Raw genomic sequence first — 16,043 nt, forward strand, 5'->3', positions numbered from 1 at the left:
TCTTTTTTGAGGAATGCACAATTTAGGATACATTTTACCCTTATGATTATCATATATTCAGCTGGAACTCCTCAACCTAACATCTGCGTGTCGATAGAGATTCTCTGTCCTGCTCAGTGAGATGCTAACAGGACCTGTTTGGACATTTAGTTCACACATTTCTTTAGTTCCTCTAGCTCCGTCCTTTAGTTCCTCCAACCAAAAAACTACAAAGAGTGTATTCTGTCTGACTCTGAAGATACTGGCACATAGCAGAATAAATGTGCTCTGTATTCACTGAAAGAAAGTCATGAGCTGTTTTGATGCCAGCCATGCCCTCTCATTTAATTATTTACTCCTTTAAAGACTTTCTGTTTGGGAAATAGTTCTTGTACACAGCTGATTACCTACAATGAATGGATCACTGGAATGCAGCACGGTTTCGTTGCAGTTTTCTTTTTATTTCAAATTTATAAAGGATATGCTTAATTTGTGTGTCAGGAATTTAAAAGCTTGCAGTCAAAGTTTAGCACTGCAGCTCTCAAACGTTTTCTCAGTGTGCTACAAACATTTCCTTCCTTTGATGCCTCTTTTCTCTCAGAGTAGATAATCTGTGTGAGTGTGTGCGAATGGAATTTCAATTTCAAGATGGAGAAGATCTGGAAACTAAAAGACTAAGATAGAAAAAAAAATCACCCTGTTGATTGTGGCAACATCTTGGCAACACAAGCCTATTGCTTCTCACATCATTAATTGAGTTGATGTAACACGTCCCTGATGTTGATGGGAATGTTAAGATTTGAGCAGCTCTCCTTTAGGCCTCAGATACTTTTTAAAAAACTCTTTGTACAGAGGTTTAAATGATCTGTAAGGCTTACACAAATGGAGTAACACTGGAATTTTCTTATGCACATGCATGTGTGTGCTTTTCCGTGTTTACATAGTTGTCCTGGATTTTAGCAGTGCTGCAGTGCATTAGCCTTTAGAGTTTATATCACAAGAAGTGGACAGTTTCCACCAAGGCTTCGGGGTTGTGGACAGTATTTCCAAAGGCGGTGATAAATGGAGCTTGTTTGGTGTAAGTTTCCCTCACAGTGAGGCTATCAATTTGCTCTGAAGCAAGCAGCTGCGTTTGACTGAACGGCACTGAACCAAGGCCAGGAAGAATTAATGTGATGATGAGAACCCTCAGTGGAGATTGAGAGGGTGATTTGGGGAACCATGACAAACAGACCCTGCTGCTGTTGCAATTGAGTTTAATGGGTTCATTTTTTTTTTAAATATCAGTGTTCGAGTCCTGTATTAGTTTATGTTCTTTCCCTAACAATTCCCTTTTAAAACAAGTTTTATTGACACATTTGACTTTTGCTTCTGTGGGTTTTCATGAAAAATATGCATAAATTGATGCATAGACAAGAGTGTGAAGACACGCAGTGAGCTCAACACTCACCACAGACCACCACTTCCTGTTTGCTTAGGTATCATTTCTGATAAAGATTCTGATCAAGACTCAGCTATATCTACCTACGCTGAACTTAACAAGATAAAAATGATGTGTGTCACCTACTGCAGCTTATATGTGACATTTTTTGGCACATTTTCGACACCTCAATGTAAAAGCTGAGACATAAATGCTTAGTCACTTGAGTTAAACTTGACATGCGGTGATTGTTCTCAGCAGGAGCTTTCCCGTGATCATGATCACTGAATCATGAAGAGGAGGAGGAGGAGAAAGAGGTTTTTTCGGCTACTGTGGTGAAGCACTTGCTCATACCTAAACACTTTTGACTTCATATTTTCATTTCTTTCTACCTCCCACTGGTAGAAGGTTTTATGGGACTTTCTAAGGCAGGGAGAACAACTCCCCCACAAGTCAGCAGCTTAACTGGCTCACTGACACTGCTAATAGACTCACAATTCATTGTAAATGTTTTAATGGGGCACAGAGAGATGTGAACTTTACTTCTGAGCTGCCACACAGATTTTAATCACCTTGCCTGGCACATTTTCTATGGTCAAAGTCTAAAGTAAGTGCATACCTGTCTAAATGTTTACCTCCAGCACTCCTCTGCCTCTGCAGGAGAAACCCGTCCGTCGTCTTTCATGCTGTTTAAGGTGTGGCCCTCTGGTTGGACCTCTCTGTTCTCCCCTCCCCCGCTGCAGCCCTGTCCAATCCCTGCCACAGTAGAACTCACCTGAAATCATTTGCATTTAGGGCCAGTGCTCATTGCTGATTGGCCAGGTGAAAGCAGTCTGCCTCAGGGCTCCCTTACCAATGGCGACAGTGCTGCGTGACTCATAGGGAGAGGACAAGTTGCTTCACTACACTTCTCCTTTTTCTGTTTCAAACAGCAGCCATTGCATTGTCTCCCCCCCCCCCTCCTCTCCAGTTTTGTTTTGTCGCTGTGAGAAAGACGTGTGCGGCTGGCCAGTGGTCCACACCTTCAGATAGCCTTGTCCCCCTTTGAACGGACCTTGGATTATCCTTGTTTTACCTTTTGTTGTCTATTTTTCTCTTGACTTTCATTGGTTACGAAGACGACACTTGTTCGGTTGTTATCATGGACCTTGTCACCCGAATCCTGTGTCTTTGAGGTTAGTGATGAATAGTTTTCTTCCTCCTCTTCACATTTTACAATATTCTTTGTTTTTGTATTTGGGAGCTGTATCTGTAGGTGGACAGGCAGCTCGGTAGTTAGGTTGCCGTAATGTGCACCTTTAGCTTAATCGTAGCATTTTCATTAGCGCTCTTGACATGTTGAGGTTCTCTAAAGGGAGCGTGAACATGTCATGGAAGTACAGTTGATATTCGGGTATTTGTCATTTCTTCCAAACCTCCTTGTGTATCAAATTTTGCTCAACAACTCAGCAGCCATATACAATCATAATAATAGGATAACAGGAGTTTTTTTATGTGAAGTTGCACATATCAAACCATTTCCCTCAAACTCCATTGACACTTTTTATGGCTTGACACCTTGTGAGATCAAGTGATAGGTTTGGGTTCTTGTGTTTCTCATTTTCAGATTAAGTTAGGATGTTGTTTTTTGCTGATATGTCATGTTTGATGCTCTTCTTTTATTGCAATATTAAATTATTGCCTTATATGGTGTGTTGAAGCAAGGGCGGGAACAGAGTTTTGCAAGCCCCTAGACCAACCCACAAGTATTTTTCTTGGTGTAGTAATCAGTAGATAGACATCATGTCAGTTTTAATCCATGATTACTTTCAGTATTGTAATGTAGAGGCCCAAAAGGACATTATTTCAATTTACAGGGAAGTCTGATCACAGTATTTTGGTTCCTCTTTAATGCCTCTATTAGTTGGCCTTCCCTAACGTCTATTTTTTTTTTCCCATCAACCAGTTAAATGATTCTTCTCAGTGCTGTTGAGTGTGTGTTTCTAAAAGTTGCTCAGTGCAGCAGAGATAAAAGCACACTTCCTGTTTCACCAGAAATCTACCCTGAACTTTGTGGGCCACAGAAGACATGTGCACATACTGTTTCACAGAAGAAGCAGGAGGGCAGTTTAAGCAACATTCGCATTTCACACTCACTTTCTATTCAATCTGCCTTCAAATGCTGGTGCAGTATACACCACGGAGCTTTGTAGATATCCTAGAAAAGCCCAAACTGAGTGCAGTCCGCACATTTTCATCCAATTTTGGTCAAACCTTTTTATGCAGTTATATGCAAAATACCTAAGCCTGTGATTGTCTCATCTGTTTGGCATTCAGAATTGATTTTGTTGATGTAATGTCTGACGTAATTTTCAGCTGGGGCCTAAGAGAGGCAACAGAGAGCAGATTATTTCAGAGATACCAAAAAGATGTCTCTGCAGTAAACGCGATCAGTTACTGAACTATTATTAGGTGTGGATCAATCCACCTTGCACTGGAAGAGCAAATTCATTGTCTTTCTGTATTTGTATCTAACACCTGCTGTGGCATCAGCACATGGCTGAGTGAGTGAATGGCTCTGTTGTGTTGAACAGGTATGAGTTTGTGTTTGACCGAACTTTCTCAGTACTCTTTATGCCCACCCTGATTTGGATTGTAAATGAGGCCCTCATGCTTCAGAGGATGAACTCACATTGTAGCGTCTGTTTAGTGAAGCCCTGTGTGTCTCATTCAGAGGAGATGGAGGCTGATGAAGAGAAGGGGTGGGGGGGATGGACAGCAGTGTCAGGTTGGCTCCTTTTTCAATGCAAAGTCAACAAGTCTTAGCCTGTAATTAGATCATTAGGCTTGAGCAAGATGACGGAGGCGTTGCGACGAGGAGGAGGTGGAGGTGAGGTGGAGTTTATTACTACAGCCCAGCACGCCGAGATACGTAAAAATGGATGATTTATTCAGTTTCATGTTACAGAGCCAACTGTGTACGGCCAGGTACAAACACCTTTTCATGCCTTGAATAGAATAAACGCAGAGGCAGCTTCAGGTCAACTGCTCATTATCACTGAAAGGATCAATCGTCTTTCTTTCTATGCATATCATATCTGTTGGCAGCGACAGTGCAAATATGACGCATTTGTGCAGACTTACTATTGTATTGAGTCAGTGGCAGAGACAAACTTTAACTCACCCTGTTTGAACTTAAACTGGAAACCAAGTGGAGAAATAGTTGTACTTCAGAAGTTATAACTGATATTTTAAACCGAAGAGAGACCAGAGTTCCACCTGGAATGAAATGTTTTTAAAGTCATATTATGCAGGCTATGGGAAGAATTATTTCTTTCTCTTTAAGCAGATTTATGTGACCAAATAGACTTAAAATATCATCTTGATCATTCACTACCTCTGAATAATTGTCCCATCTATTGAAGGGGATGTGGAGAACTTGAGTTGAGTCATAGTGAATAAGTAGATAAACGTCTTGTTTGCCCATGGTTGTTATCTTTTAATAAACCTGGCTGGAAAATGTTAATATGAGAAAGCAGAGTCAGAGCTCCTGTCCTGTTTTGATGGTTTTCTTGGCTGTTTTATGTTACTCAAGGATGGATTTGCATCATGTTTCCATGTCAGTTTCTCCATTTCTTCTTTGCCATTTTTTATTTCCATAGCACTCTCTTTTTTTGGAGTGGATGGGGGCTTAAAGGTTGGAGAAGTACGCTTGTGACGGGAAATCTGAGCTCCTGTGACCAGCTGGGAAAATCTGGGTGGGGAAAGTTAATGTGTAACACTCTCCTCCGTCTTAATGGCTACCGTCGCACTGCACTGTATCTCCAGGTGCTCCAAGACGTAGCTACCCTCAGCAGGTCAAACCCACTTGTGTATCTGTGTCCATGTGCTGCAGATAGACTCAGGAAACCCTCCCTTGATAAATAAAGTTAAATAGATTGAGCAACTGTCTCCTAGTGTTGCAACTGTCTCATACTCGGAGCGTGCTGGGACTGGCAGCCTGTTGTTCTGGAGTACATGCCGAACCAGTGCTGTGATCATCACATCTGAACAAACGCAGTATGAAGTCTTTCTCTTTCCAGACGACTTTCAGTTTAGCCCTGACAATTGTGTCAGAAAAGCAGAAAAGCAGTGAGCTAGTGATAGTTTCTTCTTGAGTCTTTTTCTTCAGACTTATTTCCTGATAACTGAAAAGGATGTGATGTAACACTGGGGTTTTCAGTCTTTATAAAACCCCCCTTCTTCCAAATCTGGATGGCTTAGGTCTTGATAGCGAGTTTTTTATTTTTGCTTTAGTGGATGATGCACAGTGAGGTGACAAGACTTTGAGTACACTTTGTACCATGTAACTACAAACTTTCACATACCTTTTGCTAAAATCCGCAAATTTTCATTCTGTCTTATCACCTGAACTACTCCTTAAACCCACCAGACACTGTCAAAGATGGGAGCTCCCAGCCCGTACTTGTTACCGCATTTTTTGTTCAGAGAAGACTCAGACTCAGTTGGGCAGATGTATGAGACTCAGCGTCATGTTTTCAGATACTGGGAGGCAGAAAGAAAGAGCGTGTGTTAGAGAGAGTGAGGTGATATGTGGAATATCAGGTCACACCTTGTGATAACACTCCTGGTTATGCAACGTACCATGCTGGTCACGGCGCAGATTCTGTCTCCTGTTAACATGGCAGCAAATAGGATCACTTATCACATATTCACCACAGTGTATCACGATCAGCTGTGGAAAAGTAATCAAATACATGAATCCAACAGTACATAGGTACAATTTTGAGGTACTTTACGAAGGTATTTGCAGTTTATGCTGCTTTATAGCTCCACCCACTACATTACTGAGGGAAATATTGGACTGTATTGGCTATATAAATATGGAAATATTGGCACATAAATAATCTGCACTGTTGTTTTTCAGATCAGGGTTTTGCATAGAAAATAATGAATAAACAATATTAAAATGCTGCTTACATGCCAATGCCAGTTATAATAAGCTAATAACATAATATATAATACATCAGCACTGAAAAGGGATACTCTGCTGACCAATAAGTAAAATTTTGAGAGTTTTGTGAGTATTTTTGCATTATGTTTTTACTCTTTACAAAGAATCTGAATACTTCATCCACTCCTGACCTTCCAGGATTTACAAATAAAAGTGGATGCAAAGTACGTCCCATAAATTTCTAAATAAAAAGTTGACAGCTTGTTAGTGGATACTGTAAAACTCAGTAGGAAACAGTGAAAGATACTAATCCTGATTTATTGTAATGACCAAACAGTCAGTTGAGACTGTAGCAGTTCATGTAACTAACCTTAAAGTTTATTATTATACTGAAGTATTTTCTCGAGTGAACCATTCTCACCATGGAAATGTTGATAATTCATGTGTCTTGATAAAAATGTATCTGTCATAGAAGTTGCTCACTGAGCTTGTGTGGGTGGAGGCAGATTTGAGGTGCAAGTTTATTTTGTTCCAGATAAAAGCAACATGCAGAGCCTCATAAGAATTTCCATTACCGGCTTCTGTTGAGCTCTGCCTGTGTTTGAAGCATGGTCATCTGCAACTGTGCCGCTTGTAAATACGGGAATATGATACATGCACGACTTTCCTAACAGCCAGTTGACAGCTATAAACTGTGAACACTATATAATGCAGTGGCCTGAAAACATATTCACAGAGCAATGTTTTTCTTTCCAATTATATGGGTTCCACCCTGCGTGAAGTTCCATCATGCACAAAATAGGCTCTGAACTGTGAGATGGATGTGAGCATAAAACTGACATCCTCAGTGAAATAAGTTTGAGCTGGTGTCTCTTGCCAACTCCCTCACACTCCCTCATGCTAATTTAAACATCATGTTGGCTTTCATGCAGTATCACTTGGTACAAAGAGGCATTCTGACCCAGGCGCAGAGGGAAATTGATTTCCCACATGGTTTTCGGAGGCTTTGGTCCCAGACACCCAGCTGCAGTGGTGTCTGTGTCTGCAAGCTTCAGCAGCAGGCTGTCATATGGAAAACTGGCCATGCCCATAATGACTCCAGCATTCAAATAATCTGCTGAACTCCTGTCTCAGTGGAAAGGTCTCAGTTGTGGAGGCCAGAAAGTTTATTTATTTCACCAATTATTTATTTTTGCCTTGAAACCTTGCCTGCTTTTTTCTTTTTATGCTTTGCTTTTATATCATTCAAATGTCACTTATTTTCCTTTCATCACCTTCTCCTGCGTGTTTGTGAAATGCTTAAATTGAGCCTGAAATGCCACATTTACAAGGGCGATGGGGCCCCCTTTTTAGTGAAAATTTGTCATGAAATGTGGTTTGTATGGTGGATACACAAGTTGCTGAACCACAGGTTTGACGGATGAACAACATGAAACACTCCCCTAACACTAACCCTAACCCTATTTTAACTTTAATTCTTGCCTCTAGTTTAAATTCAGAATTCTCGCTTTCATTTATGGCCTTGACATCAGTGCACAGAGCTGCATGCAGAAATGAGGATAGTAACTCCACAGTGACAATCTCTTTATATAATCTCAATTGATACTGAAACTACATTGCAGGTGCTTCTTACGTTTACATCCCTAGTGCTACCCCATTCATACGAAAACAAACATTTGACCTTTATCTCACTATGCAATAGTTTGGAAATATGTTAATTGGCTTTTCTTGCAGAGAGTGGAATGAGAAGACTGGTATCACTCTCATTTCTGTTTGTTAAACACAAGCATTAAGGCTGGAAACAGGGGGATACAGCTCACAAGGTTCTGCCAAAAGGTAACAAAATCCACCTTCCAGCCCATCTGAAGCCCTGAAGTTTGTTTAATCCGTACAAAAACGAAATGTTTGAATGACAAGTCGCGGTTTTATAGGGGCTTATGTGTAATTATGTGTAATTAGTAAGCTTACAGGCAGTGCTTACAGGCAGAATAGGCTAGCTGTATCCCCCTGTTCCCAGCATTTGCGTGGAGAAACTCAATGTCTCCTGGCTGTAGCTTCATATTTATACCAGTGGTATCAGTCTTTCCATTTAACTAGTGGTACCACAAGTGGTGGTGAAATATCACCTTCCAGTCTGTCAGTGAGTCACAGTGTTCTTGCTTGTACAAAAACGCTTTATGTTTTCGGTTAAACGCATGGCTTCTTACTTTAATCCCGTCAGGTCTAATCTAGATCTTTACCTTAATTCAAAAGGATTAAAAGTGTATTTTTCTCAGCATAGTCAAAGATGAAATGAAGTCGTTACTGTAAATTGCAGTGACTTGTTTTCATTCAGCTTTATTGTTGCATCAGCAGGACGGGCCTACATGCATTTTCTGTCTGTTTCCCTGTGCTGAAGCTTTTTAATTGGCCAGCGTGTAGGTGGTGGAGGTTGAACTCCCCTAAGGGGTGAAGTAGGTGGATTACCTACTGAATTCCACCATTGGTGCCATAATGACCATGTGTCCTTTTACTCAATTCATTTCTTTGATTTCATACTGTAAAATGGTTTACTACGCAGTCAGAGGTCGTCTGTTTATGCTTGTCGTGGCTTGGTCTTCAACACGTGTCCTCGCAGACACACTGGACCTTTGCTGAGCTGAATGAGGCCCACCTGCTCTCCCTGTCTCGTACCACACAGCCTACTTTACAAGCCCTCTCCTTCTGCTTGTTCCTAAGCAACAGCCACTCCTTGTTTACCTTTGCGTTTTTGCATTGTGATTCTCGTCAGAACAACATAAAGCCAGCCCCTCGGGAGACTGATTGTCAGGCCTCTTTATTCAAAGCAGCGCTGAAGCAAAGGTTACTGTGTCATGAATGTATGTATCTTCCTGAAAGAGCAACAGATTCAGAGCCATTTCTAGTAACCTCACACACTCATCTTCTCCTGCGTCCCACATATAATTATTACGGATCTCTAATATGGTTAAAGAATAACGCTGTAATTATTTTGTTATATAACCAGATAGAACAGGTCTTTCTTTAACCAGGTAGTTTATTGTCCTCATCTCCTGCTCTCATGCTGCACCTTTCTCATCACCTGACTATCATAAATGAGTGTATTTCATAAAGCCTCCTCAAATATTGACCCGGCTGGACAGAATGTCCTTTTACTTCCTGCACAGAGATCAAACACTTCTTCAAATAGGTGAAATGAACATTTGATTGATGTTAGGAGCAACTGGAACTGAGTTCAATATCTTGGTTTTTACATTATTAGTACAGTTCAGACAAAGTTACAGCCAACATTTCAAGATGACAACATTAAGTGACTGAAGTACAAGTACTGTTGTACTATCTAAAGCATGCAGTCCAAATGTTTGAGTTGTAATCTAGGTGTGGGAGTTTAGTCACATACCTTAACAGTTTTTCCCCGACTGTATTTGAAGTGTTCACCTGACATCATGAAATGCAATGACTTGGCACTTCTGTCCTGAGATCCAGGAGCGGGGCCACACGTTTACTGGCTTCAAGATTAGATAGAGACATTGGCCAGTGATACTTAATACCACACTGACCCAGTATCCAATTGTGTGAAATCAGATAAGCTCTCTTGAAGGGGCTAAGCTTTCTCAGTGTGAGTGGTCCTGTCTGTGAGGCTTTACCAGGGATCAGATGAGAAGAGCTGATTTAGTTGTTATTAGCTGTTTAAACTGAAGCTTGAGCTGCAGAAATCTTGAAAACAGATCTGCTAAAGCTGCAAATTAGCCTGTTTCATAGTGTTTTAACCTTTCCAGCAGAGGAAATATTAGCATATGTAATAGATTAAATGTAGAGATTTTCATTTGTCTTTGCCCCCTTTTTCAGAAAACATTGTTTGAGAGTGGAATCAAAGGAATAGTTTGACATGTTGGGAAATTCAGGTATTTGCTTTCTTGCCAAGAAAAGCTGGATGAGAGGACTGATACCATTCCTGGAGCTGTGCAGTAAATATGAAGCTATAGCCAGGAGACAGTTATTTTAGCTTAGCATAAAGACTGGGAACAGGGGGAAACAGCTAGCCTGGCCCTGCCTACATATACCTGCCTACAATTGGCTCTAAAGCTCATTAATTTTTCTTTCATATTTTGTTTGTTGAATTTGTATAAAACTGAAGCGTAAAATCGACAGGTTGCAGTTTTACAGGGGGTCAGGCGGTTTTTGTTAGATTCAAGCAGAGCTGTTTCCCCTTGTTTCCTGTCATCATGCTCAGCGAACAGCTGCTGGCTCTAGCTGCAAATGTATCATACATAAGTGAGAGTGGTATCAAATGGATCTTCTCATCTAAATGTGCAAAAAAAAAAAAAAAAAAAAAAAGCAGGGAAGCGTTTCCCAAAATGATAAAACTATTCCTTTAAGAAAAGCTTGATCCCAAAGTGTGACGAGCCAGAGAAATATGAGATTATTTCATCTCTCTTTGATTCTATTCCCTCTCTAGGCGTGTTGTCTGTTACATATTGCTGCATGCCTGACTATGGGTGGACACATCAGCCTGCTTGTGTCCAGACCTGTTTGGTATGCAGTCTCCTCTGCAACAGCCGGGTCCCCTGTTCCCAGCCTTGACTCAGACTTGGAGCCCTGAGATGTCAGTGCTGTATCTGTAGTATGCTGCAAGACTGGGGTGGAAAGTATCTTGGCAAAGTTCATAAAGTATATAAGCTCCAATTGGTTATTTCCTATTTCGAGAAAATAATCTGTTGTGGGAAGTTAGATTAACTGATGGCTGTTATCAGCAATAAAATTGGCACAGTGGTTTATTGTAGGAATGTCGTCCTTCACCTTGTTTTTATTTAAGCTTGGTTGAGAGTATGCTGCTGGTAGTTTTCTGGGTATAATGTCCTCTCTGGCTGCTGGCAATATACTTGTGCTGTGGCATGTTAGTATTGGTATGAATGTAAACACATCAGAGATGGGCGTGTCAATAAGCAGGTACACTGTGCAGCAGAGTAGTGATTTTTTAGAAACACTTCAGGACTTGACTTCAGATTTGGTTTACAATGTTTTTAGTTTAGCGTTAGATAAAATACAGAGTTTCCTGTGCACATCTAATGCCTATGGGTGGCTTAGTTACTGTATAAAAAAGGAGAGAAATTAGCTTTTCCAGTCTAGTCATGTATTAAATTGCTCTCACACAGCAGCCGAAACAACAGCAGACTCAGGATGAAGCATTTCAAATATGTCTGCAATAAAGGAATCAGCAGGGCAGTTTGAGGCAACTGACACACACGCACAGACTTGCATGCTTTTTTTTTTTACCTTAGCTTTGTGTTTTTTACTTGGAATAATAGTGATTTTGAAATTGAAGAAATGATGTAATTGAGCTGAGACACGAGAGGATGTAAGGAGCAGTAATCTCTACTGTTACCTTCTTGATTCATAATATAGATCCCATCAAACATACGGTTAACTCAGAACAGGCCGGTATTTGAGAGACTTTTCTATCTTTTTGAGCTAGTTAGATCAGACACCACATTATTTAGTTTATTTAGGAGGATATGGTCCAGGTGGTGGTACTGTATGATAAGTAATGTAATTAAAATTGGGCAGTGGTTTTCCATAATGAGAGACTGCAGCAAGGTATTGTTGCAGATTGACCATGTGTTTTCTGATGAGAAGTGTCCAATCAAAAGCAGGTTCTGACCAAATATACAAATTAGATCTATAAGAAAAAAATGGATGCCCTAAATTTTTAGCACTGTTCTTCACACATATTAAACCTATCTGGCTGCATCCTGCATAGACCAAAGTTGACAGTGTACTGATCTGCAGAGCAGACAAACCCGCAAACTCAATAAATAGCATTGCTTAATGTAGCGTTGTGTCTTTTTGTGTTACAAAGTGCATTTGCACATCTTATTTTGGGATTTTTACAGAAAGTCATTATGTTAGCAGTTAGGCCGGTGACATGCCCTTGGGTAGGCAGGTCTGGCTAAAAAATTATAATCACTTTCATTTTGGATCCGGTTCTGGTGAGTCAGACCTTTAATCTGTCTTTATCCTTTTTTATTAGCAAATAGTAATGTAGAAAACATTTAGGTGGCAGGGTTCTCACTTGCCTTGGCTGTGGCTTTCATTGGTTGTTGCTGTTGTTTTGAGATTATGTTGCCTTGAGTGGTGATTCTTAACAAACATGACATTTTCCCCAGCATCCATGCACCTTGCCAGACCAGTGTTACTCTGCATCTTACTGACAATGTCCAGATGCTTTAATAAAATCATGCAGGCTTTTGGGGCATCAGAACAGCACGCAGCAGATCAAACTGTGATGTTTGAGGTTGCAAATGTCTTTACTAAAACTTTGCTGCAATTTCCTGTCCTGTTTTCACAACGTCGATGGTTCTTCCTATCTGTGACATGTGGCCTGTTGCCACACAATAGAAATAGGCAGTTTTAATGCATCTGTTAAGTTAAAACATGCTTCTCCGAGGCAGAAGCTAGTTTTATTCATTATGCATCGGGTAAGACAGAAACAATAAAGCCAACTTGACACTTGTTTAGCTTTAAAGGATTTATTGAGTCGGATTTATATGGGTCGATTTCCAGGCTTGTGATTTGCTCATATTAACTAGTAGCAGAAGTTAATTCAGCAGATGGAATTTCTTTAAAATAGTTATGTGCTTCAGGGCAGTCACTCTCAGTGGCTCATAAAAAGTGTGCAGGGTGCTCTAGTTGCACAGACAGCTCATTTGTGCACTGATATAGTTTTCTTGCAGTCTGACCTATAAGTGAACATTGTGTGACAGGAACTTTGTAGTGCATTCTGAGAATCTGGGGCCAAGTTAGGGATGTATGTGTGTGTGAGTGAGTGAGTGAGTGAGTGAGTGAGTGGAGGGTTGGGGTGAGGGAGGTTAGTAATGCTGTCTGTGTTTGCACGCCTTGTGTCAGCATTGTGGGGAAGAGATGTCTGCAAGTGGCAGGTGGGGACTTGAGAGCCGTGATGTGATCTGTTTAAATTCATCATCACTGTCATTAAACAGGCTTAAAAATGTCAGACAGCAAGAGAATATAATGGTGCCGATAGTTTAATCTATCTAATGGCGTACTGAAATCGTTTATCAGTCTGCTTTTGTCATAAATTGTAATTGTGGGTCTTGGCGCTCAAAATTTTACATGCAAAACATGTTTTTCCGGTGACTCTACCAAGTGAAACACTGTAGAAATCTATGTTAAGGTACAAGACGTAGTCATTATCTCAGCACCATCCAATTAAAAGCCAGTCTTTTTTGTCTTTTACGTCACTCCTGGAGATATCTCTAGTTACTATACTATTCATGTACGAAACGCTGCCTCTATCAGTCACATGTACGAGAGCAACAGCATGTTGTTTGAGAAGGAAGGAGGGGGAGTTGAGAACTTTCCGCTCTTACACAGAGGAAGAAATTTTCTTCTGAGTGTGGTTTAACAGACAGGAAGCAGCAGAACCCACTGCTCAGTGATGCTGTGCCTATGAGTGCAAGATTCACAGGTCATTTTGTGGGTGTTTTTTTTCTACACAGTTTTAAAACATGTCACACTACTATTCTTGTCATTATTTCTCTTGCATGCCCTAAACAAGAAAGTCTAGTGCTTTGTGATTAAGGGCATGTTAGTAGAGTATATATAGGGCAGAGAGCAGCCTGTAACATCTCAGTTATGTCTCTCTTACATATCTGAGTCAAAACTGACCAAAAAAGAAGTGGAAACTGGTCTCTGAAGACATTTCTGAACTCCTGACTCTGGGGACATTACTACGCTTTCATCCCAGCTCTCGAGACCATATTATCCTACTAAAGCTACTGTCTAATCTTCCAAGACAATGCTAAATGTTATACCTTGTAGAGAGATAGTTGGCACAAACAGCTGTTGTCACAGGAAGGCATGGGTCCTTCTCCCACAGCCTGAAGCCTGAGTGGAAAAGTACAAGGTTTGCAGGAGATGAGATTAAATTCCATTCTCTTTCTGAAAGCCTGTGCTTGAGGTGACGTTTTTTTTCTTTTTTCAGTCTTCATTTGGCCCTGGCACGGCAGAGGCAAATGCCTCCTAGTGTAAGACAGGCTCAGTGAGTGCTGGCTTGGACGCAGTGCCCTCTTGTCTGTGTTTCTGATGCCTTGTGTTCTGCAGCTGCATGCTGTTAAGCAGCGTCTGTGCCTGCCTCTGTGCCCGTTTCTGCCATTTTATCGCCACATGCATGTTGTGCCACTGAAAGCAGTCCTTTATTCACTTCAATAAAGTTGAGCTGGAGTTTGAAACATGGTGAGACACGCTGTATTGTGCAATGCTGGGTGGTGAGTAAAATATTGGATGCCCAGAAAATAGTGTATACAAAACAGTTTTCATGCTGCTGACAGTGCTGCAGCAGTGGTGAAAACCATCCCTGTGTGTTTTTTGTCTGGTGTTGATGCAATTACTAAATTGCTGTCCTCAAGTTGAATCAACAAACAAAATGACCTTCTCGGCTGCTATAACTCAGTCAACGCTGCCTACTATTCTGTATCTTATCTCGAAAATACACGTGTGTGTTGTGAGTATGTTGTTGTTACTTACTTTTTCTTTCTCTGATCAAAGCCATGTTTGTACTCGGCTGAAATGGTTGTGTTTGAGTGATTTTCCATGATGCTAAAAGTGGTACAGTTACATGCTGCTGCTTGGTTTAAGAACATCTGGGTAAAACATGCCGTAACGGGAACTGCTGTCCAGAAATGATGCCCAGGATGCTGTGATGCTTATATGGGCTATCACAGGGCTTCAGGAATGAGCTTGAGCCTCATATCACTGAGTCATTTCCTTTACAGGAACCAGGAGGATCCTGCAAAAACAGCATGTCTGTGCTGACAGCCATTCAATAACATGGCAGTGGTAAGCCCACACATTTTCTGCCATCTTGCACATTGGTGTTTCTCTGCACAGCTGAACTGGGAAAACTAAACCTTTGTAGCACTCATGTAAGGTGAAGATTTCTTCCTGTTGCTACTGAAATGTGTCTCCCAGAACGGCACGGTGAAGAGCAAAATCACTGCCTCTGTCTGCTTTGAAACCTTTGTAGGTGTAAAAAGTATCTTGATTTATGTCCATTTCAGTTTTTACCCGTCATATTTGCACCATCTATACCTATGTGGGGAAAAAGATTTCAAATACCAAGAATACCAGTCTCTCTGTATGTGACACCAGCCATCTTTAAGTCCTGCGTCGTCGAATCACAACCCTCCCAGTACGCTGCTGAACAATAATGTCACCTGCGGGAATCTGCATATTTGTAACCTGAGCTGAAAATGGCCGATAAGTAAAGTTTGCCCTGGCCCTTTTCTTGCATCAGTGTTTGCGCTCACCACATGCAGGGTGAGTCATTGCATAGTCATTCAATTGGCTTAAATTACCTCCTTTCATGGTCAACAATGAGCTCAGCTGAAGAGACTAAAGCGGGGGAAGTAGGGCCTTCTGGGAATGCTCCATTTGTTCATGAATCCTGACTCTAATTGGTTGTTATTGCGACTGGCAGTCACCATGCTGTTGGGGTGGAGTAGGCCAATGTTTGCTTCATACCCCTCTTCAGTCTGCTGCACAACAGGCTGCCATATATAACAGACAGTTGTAATTAACAGAGGAAAGGAGACTGATTAAAAAAAGACATCACTCTGGTCACATGACACGAGCCCGGATGGAGCCATGTGATCAGCTGACCATGGTAATGATTATCTTTAGCAGCAACTTTCATAA

At 41.1% G+C, this 16,043-nt stretch overlaps 1 protein-coding gene across 3 annotated transcripts in view; it reads left to right on the forward strand.

Moving 5' to 3' along the window:
* The window catches only part of elf1 (E74-like ETS transcription factor 1), a 38,691-nt gene that overhangs the window by 7,836 nt on the left and 14,812 nt on the right, over window positions 1–16,043 (forward strand). The window contains exon 1 of one of the 3 annotated variants that reach the window (XM_071458034.1): window positions 2,279–2,574. The exons of 1 other annotated variant lie outside the window; for it this stretch is intronic. The gene's annotated coding sequence lies outside the window, so the exon portion shown is untranslated. Of the gene's footprint in view, window positions 1–2,278; window positions 2,575–16,043 lie in introns of those variants that run through there. One more of the 3 variants, XM_071458036.1, reaches the window with a different exon arrangement.

This window comes from Trachinotus anak, unplaced genomic scaffold (genome assembly GCF_046630095.1).
Source record: "Trachinotus anak isolate AG129_WGS33_773 ecotype Australia unplaced genomic scaffold, CSIRO_AGI_Tana_v1 ptg000021l, whole genome shotgun sequence".
Lineage (NCBI taxonomy): Eukaryota > Metazoa > Chordata > Actinopteri > Carangiformes > Carangidae > Trachinotus > Trachinotus anak.